A 27,431-nucleotide genomic window follows, 5' to 3' on the forward strand; every position below is an offset into this window, starting at 1 on the left:
ACATAAATACAATCGCTTCCTGTTACTGGGTCACGAGCTTTGAGTATGCGCACTGAACGGGACACGCAGCCAGGGTGGTGGGGGAGGGGGCATGGTACGACCGTTTGATTGACACATTTTCTGTCCAATGATTCTAGATGGTCTTGAAAATGATTGGCTGGAGTTTTTCGAGTCCTGCCCGTTCCACAGATGATTAAATTGCTTAATTTTCATTTCAGTGCTTCTAATTTACAGCCAGTAAGTGGGTTAGGAATAGGATTTCAAGTTATTTTGAAAAAATGGTCAAAAAAGAAAATCACATACCCCACCTTTAATCAGTTCAGTGTATCTAGACACAGGAACGCCATGGCAGAGGGAGAGTGCCCCAAAAAGCGAAAATATAAGACACATTTTACGCCAGACTACACGAAAGTGTACCCCTGTCTAATAAGAGTGAAACATAATGACAGTCTTGCACGCTGTACAGTTTGTAACAGTGACTTCAGCATTGCCTGTGGCGGGTTAAATGATTGTAAAAGACATGTTGACAATGACATGTTTCATTTCAGGTGCATATTATTCAGGCCGGTTGGTTACCTAGGCTACATGAAAACAATAAACTCCTTAGACCTGTTTAAAGTTGCAATGGAATATAAATAAAAGCAGTTTACATAAATAGTATAAGCAGTTTATATTAAAAGTAATCTACATAATTCACAAATAATTGCATAGGCCTGTAGCCTAAAAAAATTATACTGTTGTTCTGTGGTGATATGTCGGGGGGGGGGCGGGTCCGGGATACCTCCCTGAAATGACTTTTTGCAGGTTGGGATGCCTGTATATGTTGTCCTAAATGGTGTAATGTAGACTGACATAAAGAAAAAACTTGCTAGCTTGACACTGTCAAATGCTTGACATGGATAACAACTCATACACTGATCATCTTATCACACTTTTGCTCTACTTGGCACCCTGGGAGCATCATAACCTGACCCGCTTAACCAGCATAGACCATTGCTGCATGAGCCCTGATCTCTCTCCCAGGCTGGCACAGCTACAAAGCGGGCACTCCAAGCAGCTCGTATCAGACTGGCACAGGTGTGATAGCTGAAGCGTTTGCCCATTTTCCGGTCTGTGAGCCAAATCAAAGCAAGAAACACAGTTTCCAATCCATTACAGCTGCAATGCATAACATGTTGAGAGACATTTGAATCATGTGAGGATGGGAGGTCGAATTTAAATTTTTTATGATATATGGAGACAAAGGTTCAAAGGGAAGCACTGTGAAGAGAGAGAGAGAGAGATATGGCTTGATGTTACTAAATTCAGTCTGTTCTTGAGGCAAAATTTAAGTCTAGGTTAGCAATTGTGAAATGGTCCAGTTACATTCCTTGGAAAGGTGATGTGTGTATTAATATTATTATAATTATTTTGGATGTTACTGTAAAATACCTTCTCCAACTTAATTCACAGTGATGCCTTTACTATAGGCATTGTTCTAGAGAATTGTGGAACTAGTACCTGAACTAAAATTTGTTAATTGTGGAACTATACACATTCTGATTAAATTTCAATCCTTGTTTTTCCACCAGGGCATTGGCGTTAAACTGATCAATCATGCATCAGTCCTTGATTGAGACAACTAGTGGTATCGCCCAACTAGTTTTGCACAATCCCCTACTAGCATTGACGGTGGTGTCACATGGTACATGGTTGCAGGCCCCCAAGATGGCAGCCACTGTGTTTTGGTGTCTGGTCCTGTGTCTGTTTTTTTGTTTTTTTTGTCAATTGCGACCCAGCTTGGATTCAATATTCACAGAGAACTGCACTGGATGAGCAGTGCCCAGAGTTTTATAAAATCAGCAGGTCTAATATTGCTGCTTCTGAAGTGCGCTCCTGCAGATCTCCAAGCTGCATGTGAAGACAGAGAGGTAAGCACACTGGAGCACTGGTAAGATTTAGGAAGAGAGGCCTGCGATCTCCACTCCCGGGAATATTTCTGTAGAACATGTGCTCAATCTGTAACAAGATCGATGAATTCAAAATACTTGCAAGCACAAAAAATGACTTTTTACTGACTTCAGTTTACTGCTTCAGGGAGACATGGCTGAACAATGCGATCCCCGACACTATAGTAGAATTACCAGGATTTCAACTATATATACAGAGCAGATCGAGTCCCTGATCTTTGCAACAAGAAAAAAGGAGGTGGTGTGAGCTTCTGCATCAATCAAGTTTGGTGCAAAGACATATCTGTAATTTCAAAGATATGCTCCATCAATATAGAGGTAATGTTTCTCAAATGCAACCCCTTTTCCTCACCACATGAATTTACATCTGTTATACTAGCTGTGATTTATATTCCCTCACTGGCTAATGCTTATCAGCCAGTATTAGCAGACATGTTACTGAGATTGAAAAACATATCTGGACTCTGTAATAATTCTAATGGTGATTTCAACCATATAAATTTAAGTCTGGATCTCCCTTCATTCCATCAGCACATTAAATATGCCACCAGATAGGGAAAAACTTTGGACCACTGCTATCAAGAATGCATAACTTGCCACTGCACGTGCCCCTCTTGGACTGTCTGATCACACTATGATCCAACTCATTCCTGCATATAGACAGAAACTGAAAGCAGTCAATTCTTGCCTTATCAACAAGGCCCGGTACCCACCCTGACACTCTCCACACTCCACCTCTGGCTCTACATGCCTGTGTACTTTTATTTTTATTCTTGATTATAATATATACTGTGTGGACATATTTATATTGCTTATATTTTAATACTTGTTTTTTATATTTAGAGAATGTGTGACACCTACAACACCAAAACAAATTCCTTGTATGCGTAAAAAACACACTTGGCAATAAAGCTTTTTCTGATTCTGATACTGAATCAATTGAAGAAATACAACAAAGCCTCACTGCCACAGACTGGGATATGTTTAAATCATGTACCCGCTGTATGAATGCATAAACATACGTAATCACGTCCTACATCAGCTTCTGTCAGGAAAACTGTACCCCCACTAAAATCATCACCTGCTTTTCCAACAACAAACCTTGGTTCAATGTGGAGCTCAGAGAGCTTCACAAGAAAAAAGAAGAGGCTTTCAGGACAGAAGACAAGGAGGAATTTAAGAAGGCAAAACTCAAGTTTGTGAAAGCTATTAAAGTAACCAAACGGCAATACTTTGATAAGCTGAATCAATAACTAATGATTCCTTTTCAGTCTGGAAAGGTCTTTAGACCATCTCGAACTACAAAAAGAAAAACCACCCCTGTACTGACAACCCCCATCTTCCAAACCAGCTTAACGAGTTCTACTGCAGATTTGAGAGACAGTTGGCCTATCAGGTGCCTTTTTTGTCACCTACTCAAACAGCCCTCTGCCTCAGTCCTGTCACCCCTCCGTGAGAACGGGAGTTATGGAAAGGAGGAGGTGAGATTTTGTTATTGCTTGACAATATAAAAAATATTTTAAATTAAGAACTTAAACCAAAAGACAAAAGCACACACATAAGACGGACAGCTGCCCATAAATTCTCTCTCTCTGTCGCACCACAATCCGCAGTCGGTCTTTATCCCTCGCGGAGGCTTGATTAGCCTGATAAGGGGCTGGGTGTATAGAATCACTCCGCCCTGTCACACAGACATATTCAACTGGTCATTGGAGCTAAATACTGTTCCAGCATGCTTCAAGACATCGGTCATTGTCCCAGTTTCACAAAAAAAAGATAACTGGTCTAAACCATTACAGACCAATAGTTCTTACCTCGGTAATCATGAAGAACTTTGAAAGACTGATAAAGGGATTTCTCAAATCCAGTACTCAGGATTTCCTGGGTCCACTGCAACTTGCCTACAGAAGCAATAGATATGTAGATGATGCAGTTAATATTGGGCTTAATTTTGTATTAAAGCACCTAAACTCTCCAAACATACATGCCAAGAGCCTTTTTGTAGATTTCTGCTTGGCCTTTAATACCATTTTCCCTGAGCTTCTACAAGAGAAACTCTTTGACAGGAAGCATTTTGTGAGAATCGGTCAGAACATCTCTGAAACTTGGTCACTCAGCATTGGAGCGCCACAAGCTTTTGTCCTCTCACCCCTCTTATATTCGCTCTACACAAATGACTGTGTTTCCAGCAATGCATCTGTGAAGATGATTAAATTTGCAGATTAAATTATTGTAATTGGTCTCATCACCAATGTGATGATTCAAAGTACCACAAGAGGTTCAACAACTAGCCTCCTGATGTAGCCGGCACAACCTTGAGCTCAACTCTCTTAAAACCACAGAGATGCACATCAACTTCAGGAAAAGCACTTCCCCCTCCCCACACATCCTCAATAACTGTCACTTGTTCAAGTTTCTGGGAACAACGATCACACAGGATCTCAAATAGAAAATGCATAAATCAACAAGTAAGCTCAGCAAATGATGTATTTCTTATGGCAGTTGGCAAAGTTCCATTCTACCCCAGGCTATACTAGTGCAATTCTATACTGCCACTATAGAAAGCATCCTCACATCTGCCATCACTATCTGGTTTGGTGTAGCCTCCTCCAGAGAAAAGAGGAAGCTGCAACGGACTATCAAGACCGCTGAGAAAATTATTGTCTGTAGTCTGCCACCACTTGAAGACCTGTACACTGCCAGGATAAAGAGGAGAGCAGATAAAATCATTAGTGACACATCCCACCCTGCTAATTATCTGTTTCAAAAACTCCCATAAGGAAAGCGATTATGCTCCCTGATAACAAATTCTGCACACCATCTAAACAACTTTTTTCCACTGCTAATTTCTGTTATTAACCAGGCTAGCTAGGCAGCAGTCAGTAGTCACTACTATGCTGTCCTGCTAGTAACAAGCATCATGCACTATATATGTTTTTCATGAATTAAATACTGCCATTATTTATTATATCTTACAATTGCTCCACTAACTTTAACGCATCCAGCTGCTATTTCTTTTTCAAAATCGAGTCTTTCATTTTTGCTGGCGTGTAAGTGTGTAATATTTGTATATTAGGTGCAATATTTGTATTTGTAAATTTAGAAATCTGTATATTATATAATTGTGTTGTCTGAGATGTGTGTGTGTGCTGAATATATTGGGTTGTGACCAAACACCAAGAAGAATTCCTAATACATGTAAATGTATATGGCGAATAAAACTGATTCGGATTCTAAAACCTGTTACTTTTCTCAGTGCTGGCCAGGATGGGCCAATCACAGTCGTTTATTATTACTGGGTGAGAATATTTTAAAATGTTTTTATAGATAATGCAGAAGAGGATTTCCATTCACAAGTATGATTCCCACAGTTGTATTAAAAATAATTATCCAGTGTAAAAAAGGGATATAAAATGTTCTGAGATTTAAATGTGGTTGCATGGAGGATTCGGTTTTCAGGGCGTCAAACGCCTCTTGCAGAAATAAAATTGTGTACCTCACAAGATTCTGTCAGTGGCTAAGTGGTCAGTGGTAGGTCTTTTGCTCACATAAAACTTGAATTTATGTAGCCAGGTAGTAAATGTTTTTTTTATATTTTGTTTCTTTCTTGCATTTTCAAATTTTATATCATGTTCAACTGTGTTTTTTCCAGCAATGTATTAAGACCAATAACTGTTATTACCTGAAGCCGACTGGTCCATTCAGAATTGCTTGGTGAATCTCAGTGTCCTGTTGTGGGCGAGAACCAAACGTCTACTCTGTTAGATGATATTCTATATGGGATTTCCCGACAGGACAAGCAGATAAGTGTCGACTCGATGAGTCTCGATTCCTCAGACTCATGTGCCTTTGTCTAGAACACCAAAGTATACAGAGGAGGGGGAACCTATGTGCTTTAGATGTAACAGGGTCAGGCATGTAGCTAAAAGTTATACATTGAGACGAGGTGGGCAACCCATGTATGCCACAAAGGTTCCTGAGGAGCAGGGAAAAGAGGTCCATCGGTTGCTCTGAGCCAGGCAATGCAAGGGGTAGCTTCTGGCTCTCCTCCAGAAAGAACTAACTGAGACAGATTTCTCGAATGAGCTGTGGGACAATGTCCTATGATGGACCTTAAGGTCAGAGGTTTGCCTGTGTCATGCTTGTTAGATACCAGTGGTATGGTCAGTACTATTACTGAGAATTTCTTTCAGGATTATTTATATGGGGATGTGAGTGATGTGTTGTCCACTTCAGGGTGATTGAAGATCACTGCAGCCAACGGTTTAGATATTCCCTATTTTGGCTAGCTGGAATTAGACGTGGAGTTTATGGGGATGACTCTACCTGAGTGTGGTTTCTTTGTCGTCAAAGGAACTTCAAACTCATCTCCTGTGTCAGTGCTCATCTGCATGAATATTATCTGTAAGGGCCATCAGATGCACGCTGAATTTGATACCACCTTAGGTGGTCAGCGTGATTTAAACTAGAGGACAGCTTTCCAACAAACGCAGTCTGTTGAGTTAGCTGAATGTGCATCCTTTGCTCGGGTCGCAGGCAAGACTGCTGAACATTTGCCTGCTTGGTATTTTGCTACAGTCATGGTGAAGGGGATGGAAGTAGGAAAGAGGGAGGGTTCTCTATGACTATTACAACCAACGAAGACTCCCTTACCAGGAGGTTTGTTTGTAGTGCCTAACTTAGTCACGCCTGAGCAACCTGTGTGTTCAGTTAGGGTGCTTAACCTGTCTCAGGAAGACTTTTTGGCTTCAGCCTAGGACCCACCTGGGAGTGTGGTCTGTAAAAACAGTCCCAATGCGGATGCATCCTGGGAGGTGTGACTCCGGAGGATTTCTGAGGACACAGATCAAGTCACTATGGGTGTAAACTGGCCCAGTCCTTCTTGGATCAGGTCAACATGTGAGGCATGCCTGAACAGCATGTTCAGCTGAAAGCAGTGCTGAATAATTATTCAAGCATTTTGGCCATGGAAGACGAGGACTTGGGCTATACTGATAAGGTCCAGCACGAGATATATTTTGATATACCCATCAATGAGCTGCACAGACAAATTCCGCCTAACCAGTATCAAGAGGTTAGAGAGCACATCAATAATTTGTTGAAAAAGGGTGTTATACAGAAGAGTGTCAGCGCTTTTGCCTTGCTTGTGGTGTTAGTGTGCAAAACTGATGGTGCTCTAAGTTTGTGTGTGGATTACAGAAAGCTCAATACCAAAACGAGGCATGACACATTTCTGTTACCCAAAATTGATGAGAGCTTTGATGCCCTTAGGGGATCTAAGTTATTTTCAACTGCTGATTTGGCATCTTGGCAACTGTTTTTCTGAATCATAATTTTATATTTAGCTGTGCATTCATTTGAACTGTAAATATGCACTGTGTAATGTGTTGTAATAAAACATTACCCCCCCCCACCCCAATTGAAAAAGTATATCCTTCAAATTAGATAAAAACATCTTAATTAATACATAACACAAACAGTGACGCATTTAAAAGGTGTAAACAACTGTGCAAATGAGTTAAGTAGAGCAAAAATGTAAGCAAAACATTTAAAGCACTAAACAGTAAATCAAGCGAACTACAGTCACTGAGTGCTTTATTAGTAGCACCTGTACACCTACTCATTTATGTGATTATCTAATCAGCCAATTATGTGACAGCAGTGCATAAAATCATGCAGATACAAGTCAGGAGCTTCAGTTAATGTTCACATCAACCATCAGAATTAATTTGACTGTGGAATGATTGTTGGTGCCAGACAAGCTGGTTTGAGTATTTCTGTAACTGCTGATCTTCTGGGATTTTCATGCACAATAGTCTCTAGAATTAACTCTGAATGGTGCCAAAACAAAAAACATCCAGTGAGCAGTAGTTCTGTGAACGGAAATGCCTTGTTAATGAGAGAGGTCAACGGAGAATGGCCAAACTGGTTTGAACTGACAGAAAGACTACGGTAACTCAGATGACCAGTCTGTACAATTGTAGTGAGCAGAATAGCGTCTCGGAATGCACAACATGTTGAACCTTGAGGTGGATGGGCTACAACAGCAGAAGACCACATCGGGAACTTTATTAGGACCATAGTGTTCCTAATAAACTGCTCAGTGTGTGTCTATGTGTTATACAATGTACAAACTATATGCATGATAATCATGGAACTTTATTTTATGATCTTTTATTCTCTTGTAGTCTTGTTTAATTTTCTTTAGTTTAATGTCATCAAAGCTTAACTTCATGAGGAAAAGTTTGTACACCTCTTTTCTTGTCGACATTTTAAACTAGCGCTGCATTTTTTTCTGCTCCATAAATACACAACAGATCCTGCACAGCAGCATCTGTCCATCTATATATTGAAAAGTCTACAACAGAATCAACTCAACAAAGTGTAACTAAAGTTAGGCCTACCAACCGGACTTTTAAAAATGTCCAGTATTGGCTGTTTGATGACGTATTTTTCTTGACCGATGAGAAGCGTTTGTTGTTCTGACTCCAACCAAATAGTTCTACTTTGCAAGGAAATTACGACCTCAGATACTAAAAAGGTTCCTAGTTTGGTTCAGGTTTTAGTTCCAAGTGAAACTAGTTCATGTTGTGGAAAAACAAAGAGAAACTGAAATAGTTCCAGGAACTAGGAAAAGTTCATGCAGTGGAAAAACTGCTTATAGTGTCATGTAAAGGCAAACACAGTAACTACACATTTTGTTAAAAATAGAGTTATGACTGGAATTGGGTCCTGTGATAGACAGGTTTGGCTCAACTATACTCAAATTAAAATAAAACAGAGTGTGAAAATGGCTGGACAATCAAGAAGATTTGAGGCCTTGGTATTGTGTTTTGGATTTGTATGGCAGTATAAGGAAGCCTTTTATAGGTTGATTCTCTCAAAAAGTGTCAACAAATGTGGCTCAAAAAATGGTGCAAGTTTGGGTCAGGACTACCTGTTTGATCGATAAATGGCAGATGGGTTGAGTGTTTTAAAATTTAAATTTAAAAGCTCCCATTATTTTTTGCAATTCAATTAGATGCCATTAGTGACACAGGGATTACACACCTCCCTGTTGAAAAGACCAGTATTGCAGACTGATCACACCGTGAATTCAGCAACAGTAGATCGAAACTTTTGCTGCTGAGATGGGTCTATGCTTACTGAAATTTTTAATGACTGTAAATACTGAGAATGTCTTGGAGGTAGCTTGTATAATGTGCTAGAAGGAAATATATTTGTGCTTGAAATGATGCAAAAATATCTGATGGGGGATTGAGCTTGTCAGTAATTTGGCTGAATAGAGTTGATTTTAAGGCACATGAACTTTCGGAAGCATGTCAGTTTCTTGTGTCATCATGTTGCTCATCATGTTGGTTCACCAGCATATGTTAAATGTCATGTGTTTTGGATGCTGGTTTCCAGCATAAGAAGCTATGCTTCCTATCTAGCTTAATCAGCAAGCTTTCTTTGGTCAACCAAAGGGACAGCATTTTTGTTTGTGAACAACATGGATATGCTAGTCCACCTGCTAAACTAGCACCAAATTAGCATAAATCAGCTTGGACCTGCATGGAAATAACCTGGTCATTTCAGCAGGGCACCTTTAAATAGTTCACAAAGACAATAAATGATCATCTCCTTTAGTGTCAATAACTCCTTATTGCTGTGGTGGCATTGCCAGGCAGATTTTTTTGTTTATGGTGGCTGTGTGTTATTAATAATGTTCCTATGAGCCAAACAATCTCAGCCTCTGTCTGTCTGTCTGTCTGTCTGTCTGTGTCTCTCTCTCTCTCTCTCTCTCTCTCTCTCTTTTCTCTCTCTCTCTCAGAAGATAAATACGTGACCACAAGCTGGTTTGCTGCCAAACGCAAAGTAGCAAGTAGCTAGCTTACTGACTCTCTCTTTCTCTCTCTTTTACTCTATTCCATGCTTTCTATCCTCTGTTTTATCTTCTTTGAGAAAGCCTTTGAAGTTAGCATGGGGCCTGTGCTCTCGCAGTGATGGTAACGAATGATACTTTAAGCGATTCCTTTTTATCCAGGCTAGCTTAATGAAAGATTAATGGGTTTGATATTTTCCTTGTTTATGTTTTATTTAAAAAGTAAGCCATGGTCCTTGGAACCTGTTAAAACGCTCCTTGGCAGAAGCTGTATTGACTTTATGGATCAGTGGTGCTCTCATCTTTTGTACACACGAAAGAGAATGTCATAGGTGTTGTTTTTACTTATGTGTTTGTGAGAAGATGGAGCACTACTCTCTATTAATATTTGTGTCAAGTTTTCTGAGTAAGAATTATGGTGTGTCCACTGGACGTGCCCACTGGAAGAAATACACACAATGCTGCTTTAGAGAGTGTGTATATGTACAGTCAGTGTTGATGTCTTCAGTATGGTCTATGATTTCACTGTCAATAAAATCTTTATACAGTTGTGCTCATAAGTTTACACAGCCCTTGAAGAATCTGTAAGATTAAGAGAGTGTGGCAGGGTGGAGGGCAGGGCCAGGTCGTGATTCTACACACCCGGTCCCTTATCAGGCTAATCAAGCCTCCGAGAGGGATAAAGGCCGACTGCGGAGGATGGTGCGGGAGAGAGAGATCGTTTATGGACATGTCCGTGTGTTTGTCTTTTGTTTGTTATTAAAATATTATTTATATTGCCAAGCCGGTTCTCGCCTCCTCCTTTCCATTGAACTGCTTTACACTGGTGCCGAAATCCAGGAAGGAGGAGGTATACGCCATAGTAGAGTTCTCGCCACTACCATCCACCCCAATGGAGCAGCCGTGGCCGTCTGCAGGGGGATGGAGGAGCCCGGCCGCCTGGAAGCGGAGGAATGGCCACAGACCACGAGGGGAGAATGGGCTCCTAACCGACCACCTGGAGTGGTCAGGGCTGCTGCCAGGGGCGGAGGAGTCCCCTACCAGCCGCTGAAACGTGGCAGGGTCTGAGACCGTCGACCGCGAGCGGGGAGGGGCTCACTGCCAACCGCCTGGAGCAGGAGAACCACTGCCAGGGGTGGGGGAGACCCCTTCTGTTCCCCGAGAAAGCAGCGGGGCGTTTCGTCAGCCAGGGGCTGGAGGACTGCCTCTGATCCGCCCGGAGAGGCGCGGCTGTCGTCCGTTAGAGGGTGGAGGAGTGGCCGAGGAACAAGCTACGGTGTATCGGAGAACTGGCGAGTAAATGTTTTGTTTGTCTCTCCTCTCTCTCTCTCACTGCCGATCCGCGTTGGCCTTTTCCCTCTCATATACATTTTACAGTGTTTTCTTTGGGGGCTACTACACTGTTACAGGAAGTACCCCCCCATGTCTATTATTTCTGTTTCCCTCCCCATGTCCCCTCCCTCATCCAGATAGACGGGGATGACCTGCCGGCAGACGGGGCAAAAGGCACGCCCCTCCCCAGGGAAAGAGGGGGGGGGGGGTGTACGTCATGCCGGGGGCTCCCCAGCGTGAGAGAACGAGGGAGGAATGTGGCAGGGATAAAGGCCGACTGCGGAGGATGGTGCGGGAGAGAGATCGTTTACGGGCATGTCCGTCATGTGTGTGTTTGTCTTTTGTTTGTCATTAAAATATGAATTATATTGCCAAGCCAGTTCTCACCTCCTCCTTTCCATTGAACTGCTTTACAGAGAGATAATCCCTTTTATTTGTATTTAGTACTGCCTTGAAGATACATAAGAGATATTTTTATGTATATTCCACAAGACTAAAATTAGAAATGAAATTACCAAAATTATTCTGTTCAAAACTATGTCAATTTAATAGACTTTTGTTAAACAGCCACCTGACTATCAGTGTTGGGAAAGCTACTTAAAAATGTAACTTCCCAAGCTAGTTACTCAAAGTAGTAACAGTGAAGCTACACTTTTATAAAAGCAGTTACACTACAAGTTACAAAGAAAAAGTAGCTAACAACTTTGAAGCTATTTAAAGAAGAAAATATTTTTAAACATATAACAATCAGATTATAGCATGTATTTTTATTTATTTAACTGAATAAAAGATCCTGATAATTACATAGCTATTTTTTAGGGTGATATGGCACAATTAGGGTGGCAACAATAAATTGATTACTCCCTCGGCTCCATTGCTGTGTCCAATATAGTCTATAATGTGACAAGTGTAGTGTTGTGATGCTAAAATATAGCTCATTATTGGAAAAGCGGAGCTGTCATGCTACAGGAAAATATAGTAAAGTTAGTAGTGTTACTCGATACTGTTTTTTCCCAAATCAAATATACTAGTTATATGTAATAATGTGATTTAAGCAATGAATCCAACAGAAACTCCAGCACTATCAGACAGCTTTGCACTAGTGCACATATACCATTACCAACCCAATCTCATGAGAATTTGTCACGATACGTGTTGATTTGTACAAAAGTGTACGAGTTATACACACACAAATGAGAGCTGCTTCCCTCGTGGCCTTGTACTTCACGCTGTGTTTGTTCCGTGTTAATCCAAAACTCTGTTTTCTGTAACTTTAACCCCTAAACCAAACCATAGAGTGTAACACCTTACCTTATATAGTGTAATCATAAACATTAATGTTAAAAGCATTGATGTGTAACATGGAAGACAGTGTTACTTTCTGGTTCCCACAGTGGTGAATTCTCCGGGCCAGCAAAGCCTTCTCTGCTGGCCTAAAATGCCAAATAAATATTTTTAAACCTTTCATTCTCAATCACCATTCTGCCTATGCATTTTTAATCGCTTTCCACTCTTAATTAATCTACAAAGAAATAGAGAAAAACTGAAAGTTTATTCAGTCAGAATTTATTCCTTGATGCTTACAAGCAAAGTGTGACGGCTGTTTCACAAATCACATGCTCAAAGCAGCGCGTGAGTTTGAGCTCCACCACGCCAGGCCTTCAGAATTTCCACAGAATCCCTCAACACTGCAAATAAATGAGCAACTAAATTCAGATTGTCAGATTCATCAGCCAATCATATTGATTTATTTGTTCTTGGTGGGTGTGATCTTTTGGATGTTCAGGTCGAGGCCTTCTAACTGGCCTTGTGTGATGCAATCTCTGGCCTTGTGAGATGTAATTCTAGAGCGAAAGACCAAGATCTTACTGACGAGTCTGCTCTCATTACTGGCACATCACCATTGAGAAAGAGATCCTTATGGATGTAAAAACATGAGATGTTCGGCATGACCATGTAATTGCTTCATTTATTAAACAGGAAAGGAGGACTGAAGTGGTTTTTGCACTGTTATAGCAACATCAGGAGATTTCTAAATGTTAATTAGGCTGCTTGAGATTTTATTACTTCCTACTAGCAATGGAATGCATCTGGAAGTCAGAACTACAGCTTTTAGGCTCGTGCAGAAATTCTCAACTCTGATTTCATCAAGATGCAGGTGCATGATGTCACACAAACATGTCGGGAGATATACAAATTAAGTGATAAACATTCACTTTATTAAGTAATATTGATAAATTAGTTCATTTCCACATTACATTATATTAAAGCTTGTTTAACAAAGGACTGCAGAAACAGGTGTATAAAATATGGTAAATTATAACCTCAAAGCTGCTATAATCGTACAGCTGAAGCACAAATGTTAGCGCTGCTGCAGTGATTATCAGTTGGGTTACTAGAAGACATCTCTAATCAGAGTCAAACCCCTGCTAAGCTAACGGGAGCGTTACAGTTTTGTTTCCTAGCACGTCATCTTCCGAATATTGAATGGGAGGCATTTATGGTTGGCGATATCAAGTAGGAATAACCCTCATCCAACTTGAATTGAACGCAGCATAACCGTGTACCCTGACGAAAGGAAATTCATTGCAAGCAAGATTTAAATTGCAAATATAATTAGATTTTTCCAGGTATTATAGACCTCCTTGATAGATTCATATGAAAAATTATGATTTTTTAATGTCTGTTCGGGAGATGTTCATTTCACAAAACAGTTAGGCTTGCTTGAGCATTAAGTGTCATGGACTTGCTTTTAAAATGTCAATTGGTATTACTAGTTAGCTGCCATATAATGTATGATACACAAAGGCTTAGGCATCTTATTCATTGTGAAACTGTGTTTTCTTAATGGTATGAATCACGCTGAAGGCCTAGAGTTAAAATGCATGGGCCACAACTGGGTTCCCAATGCGTGCTCGTGAAGTATATGTGATTGGTTGTTGTATTATTCATACGTTTTTGTAAGAATTAAGTTGTATGACTTGTTGCGAATTTGCAGCCTTGTAGTATTGTGATGAATTCTCATGAGACTATCTTGACCATCACGCTCAACTTTATTTATTTAAACGTATTAACTCATTGCACAACAATAAAAGTCAGCTAGCAGATCTAAGATCTCAAAAGAATGGAAAGGATGACCACAATAGTGGTATTGAGCATAGATTTCTGCTTACTGGAGAAACACATTTGCTAAACTGACAAATGTGGATTGCTTTGAAATGTTCTACAGAATCTGATATGACACAACAGCTAAGCCTACTGTGTTTTAAACACATCTCCTTCAAGGTATGTTTCCTGCTCAAGTGAACATTGATCCAGGAAATTGAGAGCCACAATAAAGCATTTAGAACGGAACATGTGTTAAATCGAATTAATTGAGCAAATAAAACCAAGTGTAAAATTTGCAATATATGCCTTATGTAAAACTGTACTTAATGGATAAAACAAAATCATAATCACCTAAATTAAGATTTAAGGCTTCAACTTAATTGTTTTCCATTTTCATTAGAAAAGGAATTAAGCTGTCAAAAGTCTAAATAACAGAGCAGATACATAAATTATTATGTGTGTGTGTGTGTGTACAACAACAGGACACATGCTTCAGGCACTGGAGGTTGTGTGGGTTGTGCAGATGGGACAGCAGGAGCCTCCAAAAAGCTCCTCACTGTGGCTAGAGAAGCTGGGGACCTGGACACATGTTGTCTCCTCTGTATGTGTGGTGTCACCAGTGCCTTGACTAGCTCCTCTAGAAAAAGACGTCTTCTTTGAAGCATCCTTTGATTCCAGTCTGGGTTAAATGCCATCCAGATTGCAAGTGCGTTGTAAACTGAGACATCCAGGATATTGAAGAAGATCATGAGTGGCCACGGTAAAGATCTTCTTTGGCAGCTGTAGCAGGACAGCAGCTTGTCCAAGTTGTCTACCCCTCCTTTGGTGGCGTTATAATCAAGAATGACCTCTGGCCATACTGATCCTTCCATCCCTATGTAGAGTGCTCATGAGCATCACATTTTTGCCCTTTTTGGGTATGTAGGAAAACAGGTAAGTGTTGGCCATAAACACAAAGTTGGAGGAATGGACTGGCATGTTCTTTACGGTTAGAAGCTGAGGTGGGAGCTCAGTCTTGTATTTTCTGATTTTCCCAATTGTCAGCTATCTTTTGAGAAGTTCCTGTCCCAGGCTGTATGATGCAAAAAAATTATTGCAGGTGATGTTGTGGCCACCGAGGCCCTGCGACATATCCAGCCCCTGGTTTCTCTTAGTGGCTCCTCCATCTGGCTTTCCTGTATAAATGTACATGTTCCATGCTTAAGATGAATCCGCATCACAGGCAGTCCAGATTTTGATTTCACACCTTGCTGGTTTGGAGGGCATATACTGCCTGAAGGGGCAACAGCCTTTAAACCCCACAAACCATTCGTCCACATTTACATTGGGCCCAGGGTTGTAAAAAAGTGGAAGCCTGTCAACCCACTTGTCCCACACAGTGGATTCCTGCCAACTTGTCCCTCCACCGTCTATCAGGTCTTGATTCCAGGTCATCAAACATGATGACCCTCGAGAATATATGGAAGCTTGCCAGAGACATCGTGGCTCTAAAATCGCTCTCCCTGTCTTAGTATCCCACAGATTTTCAGTCAACTCCCCTCTTGGCCTATAGACACCTGCAAGGATAAGGATCCCAAAGTAGGCAAGTAAATGTGTATTGTCCATCTCTTTCCACTGCTCCCAGAAAATGCATCTCCGCTCAAGGTTTGAGTCAGGAATCAGCAGCTCATAGGATGAATTGATATCATGAACATGAGTCACTGCCATTCATGTGAGCACTTGTACCGTCCTTATTATGTTAGCAGCTGAGTTGAGAAGCTCTCTCATTGGGGATGAATACCATTCAATCTGGCCATTCTCGGACATATATGTGTGTGCTGTGGGGCTCCTCCAGCAGCTGGCTGTGGGGCTCTTCCTACGGTTGGCTGTGGGGCTTTTCCTAAGGCTGGCTGTGGGGCTCTTCCTTCGGCTGTCTGTGGGGCTCCTCCTGTGGCTGGCTGTGGGGCTCCTTCTGGTGCATGCTATGAGTTAAGCTGTGATGTAGAGTTATTAATCTGTTTTGTCCCTCCCCCAATGTGCAGGTGTGAGGTGTACAGTGCAAGAAAATGTTATGTTTAGAATGTTTTGGAATAACATTGAGCAGGTTCCCACACTACAGAGGGTAAAGAGAGCGGGAAAGCGGGAGCAGACTGTTTCTCGGTGCTTGGATTGTAACAATGTAGCAGGTGTATGTGTGTGTATGTCTCTCTCTCTATCTGTGTATGTGTGCTCTCTCTCTCTCTCTATGTGTGAATGAGGGATTCAGTGCGCGACGTGTGTGTGTGTGTGTGTGTGTGTGTGTGTGTGTGTGTGTGTGTGCGTGCATGCATGCGTGTGTGCTTGCATGCGTGTGTGCACATTTCTGTGTGTCTCTGTGTATGTGGGTCAAATTGACCCGAATATCATATGAATGTCATGAATGTTTGGGGGCATTGTAGCATGTGTACTCAATATTTTTTTTTTCTTTTACATGTTCTTCACAGAAAGGCCAAGGAGTTTCAGATTAAAAAATTGTATCCTTGTATAATTTTCCCTTTAGTAAAACTTTGAAATGGGTCAATTTGACTGGAACACAGTTTTGGTAATCATGAGGGGGACCTACACAATATTAGGCAGGTGGTTTTAATGTTGTGGCTGATTATATATATATATATATATATATATATATATATATATATATATATATATATATATATATAGGTATAATCATGCCTTTATGTATATGTGTACAGGTATGCAACCTCTCCCCTTCTGTCAGTGTAATGCACACTTCAATCAGAGGTTAACACACTAAAGCAGAATTGACCCCATTCCATCTGCCCTGACATTTATCCTCAGGAAACCCACACCCGTCCTCCCTAAAATTAGCCTGATTGTTCAAACCCCAACAGCCCACATTATCAGATATACAGAATAAGAGACCAAGAGAAAGAAAGAGAATAGGGAAAAGGAATGTTCAGAACAGCACTTAAAAAAAACTGCTGAAAAAGAATAAAAAGTAAGCCACAACATCTGGGTGAAAAAACATCTTCGTCTATTGGTTGACATTCAAAAGTAGCTATGCATTTTTGCAAGCAACATATAAATCAGAAATTTTACATTATATTAATGTACCTGTAGACTTTTTAATAGAGCCCTTTTTGATGGACTCTAAAAAGCATGAAATTGACTTATTTTTGTCCCTGTTAGCTGCCTCTCACATCACAGCATGTTCATAATGTCATTTTCATACAAATCTAAATAAAAATCAAAACAGAGTGCAAAGATTTACATACTTTTAGGCAGTCCTGCAACACCTGAGCAATTGCCATTCATCATTAATTTAATTGACAGCAACACAGCATTGCTTAGTACTGTTTAAAATCTTTATTTTTGCAAAATGCATTCTGTTTAACATACCATTTGAAAAACATAGTAGGCAGTATACAGATAAGCCTATACTGCACAGTATTCAGTAAGTATAAATTAAACTTTCCATCCCAAACATAGCCAATGACTAGGAAAGACAAAGAGCACAAAACAAAGAGCATTTGTTAAGTCTGATATTGCTCATAGCATTTTCTCTTAATTGTCTCCAGTTGTCTCCCTAAGAGGAAAGGGGAAAGTCATGGACCACTGCAAGGGAACACATATTTTGTGTTGTTTGTGTCAGTGTGAGTGTACTAATCTTCCCTACTAAACACTCTTGCTGTTCTCATGGGGAATAAAATCATTTCTGAACAGTTTAATTAAACAAGGGCATCTAAAAACAAAACCATGTCTGAATGCCAATGATGTTCATAAAAAGCTGTACTGCAAAAGACAATTTCTCCCAATAGGCTAATATGAAAATAACATTTAGATGTGACTATGCAAGTTTAATAAAATTGTGTGAAAACAAGTTTTTATGTGGGTTAGAAACAAATGTCCATATTACATAGTAAAACGCTGTACCATATATCCCTATACAGTGGGAAACCACGTGGCCTGGGAAGCTCAGCGGGCACTGATGCAGACTACCACCCCTGGAGTCGCTTGTTCGAATCCATGGTATTCTGAGTGACTCCAGCCAGGTCTCCTAAGCAACCAAATTGGCCCAGTTGCTAGGGAAGGTAGAGTCACATGGGGTAACCTCCTCGTGGTCGCGATCTGGGTTCTCGTTCTCAATGGGGCACGTGATAAGTTTTGCGTGGATCGTGGAGAGTAGCGTGAGCCTCCACATGCTGTGTGTCTCTGTGGTGTCATGCACAACAAACCACATGATAAGATGGGCAGATTGACGGTCTCAGAAGCGGAGGCAACTGAGACTTTCCCTCCTCCACCGTGCCACCATGAGGACAACCATGAGGAGTAAATAGTGGGAATTGGGCATTCCAAAATTGGGGAGAAAAGAGGATAAGAAAAAGAAAAAAGAAATGCCACTTGGTTTGATATTTTGTGATGTATTGCAAAATCATTAATGACTTAAAATTCAGTCATGAAACACTACATTGTGCAAACTGATTCTGTTTTTTTGACCTGGTTATCTGTTCTCGCTCACATGTTATATGTTAAGCCAGTCAGCTTGCATGGTGTAAGCTGATAAGTCCTTTGACATGTAATCAGTTAGACAATTAACTTGCATGCTCTCTCATTGTCAAACATTTAAATGGTTCATTTTTGCGAAGCAGGTTTCACTTTATTGCGCTGTGAGAGATTTTCAATTAAACCATCCTCCTCCCCAGCTCCACTTGACTGATCTGCTACATGGGATTGTATGTCCTGAACTCAAGATGGCACCGAGTATGGCTGCTGCGTTGGGAGCTCCGACCCAACATTGCAGTTTTTTGTTTGTTTTGTCTACAATACTTATGTTTTTTTGTCTTGGATGTTGTCTTACTTATTGTATAAGACAGACAAACACTTTTGGACGTTGGTTCTGCAATAGCACACCAAAAACAGGACTTTAAATACCTCAATGCTGACCCGCTGTTTTCAAACATGCCAGTGGAGCCCTTTGTCTGGGAAGCTGGAGAGCCGATGTTCTCATCAGACAAATACGTCATGCAAATCAACCCCTGCTACCCAGTATTCTACTGGCAAATGTTGAGTCTCTGGACAACAAGCTCTGCGAGCTGAGAGCATGGAACACTTTCCAGTGAGGGACTGCTGCATTATATGCCTTACAGAAACTAGGATGTCTGCAGAGATTCCAGACTCTGTGCACAGAGCAGACAGAGTGAAAGATCTCTCAGGTAAAAACAGAGGTGGTGATGTATGTTTTATGATCAACAAATCCTGGTGTGATCAGTATTTCTGCTCTGCTGATCTGGAATTTCTCATGCTTCTGTGTCGACCATTCTGGCTACCAAGGAAATTCACAGCGGTGTACATCCTGCCACAAGCCGACACAGACCAGGCACTCAAGGAAGTATAAGTGCCCGCTTTCAGGCAGAAACTGAAACAGAAATCACCCACCCTCAGAACGATCCAGTGCTGGTCGGACCAATCAGATTCTATGCTATTATTATTAGACATTTATTAGACTGCTTTGATCACGTGGACTGGGAGATGTTCCGGTCCACCTCTGATGACGACATCAAAGTCCACATTGATAGCTTAACATGTTTCATCAGGAAGTGCTTAGATAACATAGTACCGACCAAAACTATACAGATCTACCAAACCAAAAACCATGGATTAATAGTGATGTTCATGCGGCACTTAATAAGTGAACATCTGCTTTTGATTCCGGGAACGCGGAGGAGCATAAACAAGCCAGTATGCCCTCTGCAAAACTATCAGAGCAGCCAAACACCAGTACAGAGACAAGATTGAAGGACAGTTAAACAGCACTGACTCTAGAAGCATGTGGCAGGGAATTAATATCATCACAGACTTCAAAGGGAATAAAAACTCTGCCGTGAACACTGCTGCCTCTCTCCCAGATGAGCTTAATACTTTTTATGCTTGCTTCGAGGAAATAACACCTCCCTTGCAGAGAGAGCTCTCATGGCTGAAGCTACAGAGGTTAGTTCACTCTCTGTCTCCGTAGCGGATATAACCCGCTCCTTCCAACGGTTGAATATCCGTAAAGCTGTGGGTCCAGACGGCATTCTGTGCCGCATCATCAGAGCATGCGTGAACCAACTGGCTGGTGTTTTTAAAGACATTTTCAACTTTTCCCTTTTCCCAAAATCACATGCTTAAATGACTGGCGTCCTGTTGCTCTGACCCCCATCATCAGCAAATGCTTTGAGAGACTAATCAATGATAACATCTGCACTGTGCTGCCTTCTTCACTAGACTCACTGCAGTTTGCATACAGCAACAACCACTCCACTGATGGTGCCATTGCATCTACACTACACACTGTTCTCTCCCACCTGGAAAAAAGGAACACATATGTGAGAATGCTGTTTGTAGACTACAGCTCAGCATTTAACACCATTGTGCCCTCCAAGCTTGATGTGAAACTCTGGGCTTAAACCGCTCGCTGTGCAGCTGGATCCTGGACTTTCTGTCAAGCAGATGCCAGGTGGTTAGAATGGTAACAACATCACATCACTGACCCTCAACACTGGAGCCCTTCAGGGCTGTGTTTTCAGGCCACTCCTGTATTCCCTCTACACACATGACTGTGTGGCAACACATAGCTCCAATGCCATCATCAAGGTCGCTGATGATACGATGGTGGCAGGTCTGATTCCTGACAATGATGAAACCTACAGAGAGGAGGTGCACACTCTGATACCCTGGTGTCAGGAGCACAACCTCTCCCTCAACGTCAGTAAGACCAAGGAGCTTGTGGTGGACTTCAGGAGCTTCTTCAAGTTCCTCGGTGCCCACATCACAGAGGAACTCAAATGGACCATCCACACTGAGGCCTTTGTGAAGAAGGCTCACCAGGTACAGCAACCGCACTGCCCTCAACCACAAAGCCCTGCAAAGGGTGGTGCGAACAGCCAGACACATCATCGGAGGTGAGCTTCCCTCCCTCCAAGAAATATTTACCAGGCGGTGTATGAAAAAAGCTCAGAGGATCATCAGAGACTCCAGCCACCCGAGCCATGGGCGGCTCTCACTGCTACAATCAGAACCTGCACCAGCTGACTTCATAACAGCTTCTTCCCCCAAGCAATCAGACTTTTGAACTCTTGATCTCTCACAATCAATATTCATCAGCACTGCACTTTATTAATCTCACAGTGGACTGTCATAAATTATATTCTCTCTTAACAACACACTGGCAACTGACTATCAGCCGAGAGCCTGAATGTCAATACAACCTATTGTATATTTTATATATACAATTTTTATTGTATTCTGGGTATTCTATATTGTGTGTATGTGTTTTCTATATTGTGTTTCTGTTCTGCTCAAACATGCCTCCTTTCTATGTAAATTAGGTTTATTATATATTGTGCTTGATTCACAAAAATTGCCTGGTGCAATTTAGATTGCGCTATTACCGCAAATGAAAGCAGGCGGTATAATTAATTTTATTTAAAAGTGATGTTTGCAAACATTTTAAAACCGATCATATCGTCAGTAATTCATCAAATAATGATCAAATGATGGAGATGAGCATTAAAACCTCCAGATGCGTATTCAATTTCAGTATGTTTAAGAGATGGTTTAGGTGCTTGGATCACACACATCAAAGCAAATGTTCTAAACCGTTTATTTGTCTTGTTGGCAGGAGTAGCACCAGCACGTGCAGCGCAAAACGGAAGGGGACATTTGTTTACTGTCGGGGGCGATGTGACGTAATGGACACTTGCAGTTTAGAGAGCTTCACTGATTATAATGGGATCTATTTGCTTTTGATGTAACACACCACTCACATCCGGTGTAGACAGGGTGTTAAAATGATAGTTCACCCAAAAATTACCATTCTGTTGTCATTTATTCACACATGTATTCATTTCTATCCTCCTTGTACATTTTTGAAGACAGTTGATGCTGCTCTTTTGTTTTCATACAATGAAAGTGAATGGGGCCTAAGGCTGTAAGTCCCTAACATTCTACATAGCATCTCCATTTATGTTCAAGAAAAAGAAACTTATTCAGGTTTGAAACTATATATGGGTGAGTAAAAAATTACACAATTTCCAAAAATTACAACTGTCCCTTTTATAAAATACTTTTTTTGATTTTTTTTTATAAATCCTCATTGGAAGTAACTCACCAGCATGTTCTTATTTCTTTTAAGGAAAATGGGAATAGAGGAGAACATATTAATAATTAATACACAATAGTTTGTTTGTTACATCCGACTTATAAGCTTATAATTCCTCCAGTATTTTCTTTTCAGGTAATACACTCGTGCTTCAATTATTTAGGTCCTCAACCTTAAACTGTCTCATCTCTCCTTAGCCTCAAACATTAATTGTGTCTTTAAAGATGATGTCTGAGTTTTGACAGCGTTTTTCATGCTAGAGTTATGACAGCCTAGTCTGCATGTCACAGCCTGCCAGTACTTCAATGTTAACCAAACTTTTTTTTGGACTGCACTTGAGTCTGTTTTGTTTTGAAGAAAGGGGAAGCAGGTGTTCTTTTTGTGTAAATGGGCGGCAGATTTTGCCCTTAGTACAGATTTCCTCTGTTTGTGGTTGATGCTATATCTAAATGATCCTCTTTTTTTGGAGACACAATGAAGACAACACCCACCAAGCATGAATGGAAAATTATTTTTCATTCGTTACAATGCTTTCATGTCTATACTGTCATGTGGAACAAAACATGTCCTGGAGGTTTTAACTTTGTGGTTGTTGATTTTGGGAGAGGCACATCGGTGGGTAGGAGGTTCCAACAAATTAAATTCAGTTATGTTTTATGTTTGGTTGTACAGTAGAACTGTTCACAAAGTATTGCCTCACAACTTTTGTGTTTTCTCTTAATACATTACTGTTTCACAGAATGTGAGCATGTAATAACGATATGTAATAAAAAATATTTATGTCTTTCGCTAAATTCTACAAATGTCTCTGACAGGTTAACGCCTTGGATTTTTTTAACTTGTTGAAACATTCAAATAAGCTGTGGCAAAAGCATACTACTGCATTCTAGCATTTACAATTTACAGTTTACAGTGTTTAAAAATGATCAGATGCCCTAAAGCCAGCAACTAAAAACACACATTTTTGTGATCTTAAGAAAATGTGAGCAGTGTTTTCCTGTGCTCAGCTCACTGCCACAATGCTAGAGTGGTTTCCAATGCATTGTTATGTTAGTGTTCTAAGTGGTTGTTAGAGTATTGCTATGTATTTGTTATGGGGTTGTGAGTGGTAACTAGGTGTTTGCTCACTTGCCCAATCCTTCAGGTCCCTCCATCAGTGTAAGTCTGAGGGATTCTTTTTAGCCCTCTCTGTTCTGTTCTTTACAGGGCTGGATTTCCCAAATTGGTTCTGATTTCAATCTAATTTGATTTGATTCTGATTCATTTGTGCAGATTTGAAAGACATTCTTTCTTAACTATTGCTTTATGTTATCAGAGACCATTTAGCAGAGATGGGCCACAATCATTAAAATTAATGGAAGAAATATGAACACCTAACGACAACCAATGGTCAACGGATGTAGACAGGTAGTCCCCCCTTACAGGTAAAAGAGCCAATCACCTTTTAGATACAGGCATTGCCTGTCAATCAACCCGAGAATGTGCATGCGCATTAGCTATACCAATGATGGCCGATAATGGACTGACTTGCTAGAAAGACTTTAGCGTTATACAGGGAAACGTCTAATTTATAATGAAATTATTAAGTTTAAAAATTAACAATACAAACTATGCAGTTCAGTTGCAAATTATTTAACAGATTTAATAATCAACACAACCAAATAAAACTGATATAAACTTTAAAGTAAATGTAATAGATCCATCTTGGGTTGTAAGAGTTTTGATCGGTATCATTCAAATTAAGATCGCAATAAATTGGAAAGTCCATTATATTACCCAGCCCTATCATTCACCAGGTGAAAATCATAGGTCTGATCATTTAGAAAAGTAATAGCTTTCCTAAACAAGCTGTCCATAACAAACATATTGTAGGATGAGTTATGCACCAGTTTAATAAAAACTTTTGAAAACTCCTTAACCCTAAGTAAGAGCATTACTAATACTAATGCTTGCCTTAGCAATCACTGCTAATTAAGATGTGACTCTGCCATTGCCTACAGTGAGATTAAGAAATCTTTTTTTCCATACTAAAATATGGAGCACATAAAAGTTTCACTTGGACTATCATCTTGTGTCCAGAGGGGAGATGAGTTCCATTTAAACATCATGTCAGTCAGAGCCCAATCAGCACATCTGTATCTCTGTCTGTAAGTACATGGTATTCTAAAGCATGATAAAAATCATAGAAGTACTGCACAAGCCAGCAATAAATCACAAATAATGCTTGACTTATTGCTCTTGTCTGGATATCACAGATTCTTTGAGGTGTCTGGTTGCTCTTTGAGTGGTGGAGCACAAAATGTTTGGTCAGAAGGATGTGTGTGGGTTTTCCTATGTTGAGTGGGGGAAAGTGTTTTGGTGAACCTATAAGGCCCTTTCTTTGTGTGTTTGTGTGTGTGTGTGTGAGTGTGTGTGTGTGTGTGTGTGTGTGTGTGTGTGTGTGTGTGTGTGTGTGTGTGTGTGTGTGTGTGTGTGTGTGTGTGTGTGTGTGTGTGTGTGTGTGTTTTGGGAGGATTAGAGAGGGGGCAGATTAGACCTTTACAATCCCACAATCATGCTCTGTTAAATCACCATAGAAGACATCCCGTTTCGAACGCGATAACTTCCTGGTTTCAACGCGGGATCAAAATCCAGGTTCCCCACACTGCTAACGCAACTGTCATGGTCCTGATGTGTCTGTTTGCTCTTGTATGTATTTGTGTTTTCGTTTCCCACGTGTTTCCTTGCTGCACAGCCAGTGTGATTAACGTTTCTATGGGAACGCGTGTTTGCGCCGCTCGTGTGTTAATTACCCTCACCTCTTTTAGTCACCAGATTGTTCAGTGTTTTTCTGTCAATGCAGTCTTGCCTCTCTGTCTGTTTCTGTTTGTTCTCTCACCCAGTTTTGCTCCTAGCTTAGATTATCGCAGTCCACACCAGAGATTCCATTCTGCAGTCTGTGCCAGTTCTATCATTGAATGTCATATTGCCTCTGTATTCTGTGTTCCTTCAATAAATACTGAACTTTGATTCCCTCTGCATTTGAGTCCTACTTTGGATACTTCTACACATTGTGACAGAACAATCTGGCCAGATAGCGAGGAGTTAATAATATTAAGAAGAGCCAGCCTTCGGAAAGCCATCGCTTAGCAGTGGGCCCTCCTCGGTCATCAGCATGATGAACTCTCTACTTCCAGTCAAGCCATTAGAGACATGGCCAAGCAGATAGCTGAACTAACAGCGCTGGTTCAGCAGCTTAGGCTCTCTCCCAACACTGGTCCCACCACCATTGAAGCCGTAGCGACTCCACCCCCAGCAGAATCTACCATCATCAGACACACCAAGCCCTGGTTAAACCCACCTGCACCTTACTCTGGTGAGCTGAATACCTGTCGATCTTTCTTGTCTCAATGCTCCTTGGTGATTGCACTCCAACCATCATCATTTCCTAATGAGAATTCCAAGGTGGCTTATGTCATCACCCTCCTCGCCGGCAGAGCTTGTGAGTGTGTGTGAACCGCTGTATGGGACAACAAACACAGATGTTGCGCCTCTTTCTAGTCCTTCTCCAAGGAACTTTGCAAGGTCATCGACCACTCTGCTACCAGAACTGAGGCAGCGAGAATCCTTTCGAATCTTTGTCAGGGTGTTAGATCTGTCTCGGACTTCTCTATCAAATTTGGCACTCTTGCCACCTCTTGTGGATGGAACGAGTAAGCCCAGAGGGACCGGTTCCTGCATGGAATCTCCAACTGTATTTTGGACATAAACACGAAATTTGAAATTGGTCTGTAATTAGCCAGTTCTCCAGGATCAAGTTGTGGCTTCTTAATAAGCAGTTTGAAAACTGCCATTTTAAAGTTTCTTGGGACATGTCCTAAGGATAGCGAGGAGTTAATAATATTAAGAAGAGGTTCTGAGATTACAGGGAAAACATCTTTTAAGAGTTTGGTTGGTATTGGATCTAACATACATGACATATTCCCTGTTGTCTTTTGTTTTTGTACTTTTATGTTGAAATTCTTGTTCAGTTCCTGTTTCCTGTTAGTTTTGTAGTCCTTTGTAGTTTTATTCCTTGATTGGTTCTTCCTGATTATTTCTCACTCCCTGATTGTTTCCCCAGGTGTTCTTCGTTCCCTTGTTTGTTCCCTTGTGTATTTAAGCCCTTGGTTTCCCTGTTTCCTTTTGTCAGTTCTTGCATATTTAGCTTTCATGTTCTGTGCTTGATTCCCAGTGTTTTTCTTTTCCTTTTGCTCCGAGTTAACTTGTTTGTGTTTCAGTTTAATAAAGCTGCATTTAGATCCTTATTCCTTGCCTGCCTCCTCACAGAAAAACGGACCAAAAGATGGATCTAGCAGCGGTCTTTATCCGGTTGAGCCGAGCGAATCTCCCTATCATTGAATACTCTCAACTGTTCAGCACCATAGCCAGATGCACTGGTTTTGCTGATGGACACTTAAAGTCCCTATACCAGATCGGACTCCTTGCCAATGAATGGAGTGCATTACCGGAGACCGAGAACTACACGTGGGAAGAGTACATACATTTTATTTTAGAGATGTTTGCCTCTGAGAATCCTCTTAACGAGCCCACGCCTGCCACGGCCGATGAGCCAACGCCCATGCCTGCCACAGCCAACAAGCCAACGGCCACACTTGCCACGGCCAACGAGCTGGATGCCTCAAATGCCTCGTCCATCCCAGAGCCAGCGTTGCCAACTTCAACCATCCGGAGGAGGAACAAAAGAACAAGGGCTTCTGCTCCCCTGGCTCTGCCTTCCATGAGCCTTCCGTGGCTCGGCCTTCCATGAGCCTTCCACGGCTCGGCCTTCCATGAGCCTTCCACGGCTTGGCCTTCCATGAGCCTTCCACGGCTCCGCCTTCCATGAGCCTTCCACGGCTCCGCCTTCCATGAGCCTTCCACAAGCCTTCCATGGCTCCACCTTCCATGAGCCTTCCACGGCTCCACCTGCCATGAGCCTTTCACGGCTCCGCCTTCCATGAGCCTTCCACGGCTCTGCCTTCCATGGCTCCGCCCCCAGAGCCTTCCACGGCTCTGCCCACTTCCCCGAGCCTCATGT

The 27,431-nt window shown here is 41.3% G+C and overlaps 1 pseudogene; it reads right to left on the reverse strand.

Moving 5' to 3' along the window:
• Positions 1-926: 926 nt before the first annotated feature.
• LOC127621233 (piggyBac transposable element-derived protein 4-like) lies at positions 927-15,960 on the reverse strand (annotated as a pseudogene).
• Positions 15,961-27,431: the final 11,471 nt, after the last annotated feature.

This window comes from Xyrauchen texanus, chromosome 27 (assembly GCF_025860055.1).
Source record: "Xyrauchen texanus isolate HMW12.3.18 chromosome 27, RBS_HiC_50CHRs, whole genome shotgun sequence".
NCBI lineage: Eukaryota > Metazoa > Chordata > Actinopteri > Cypriniformes > Catostomidae > Xyrauchen > Xyrauchen texanus.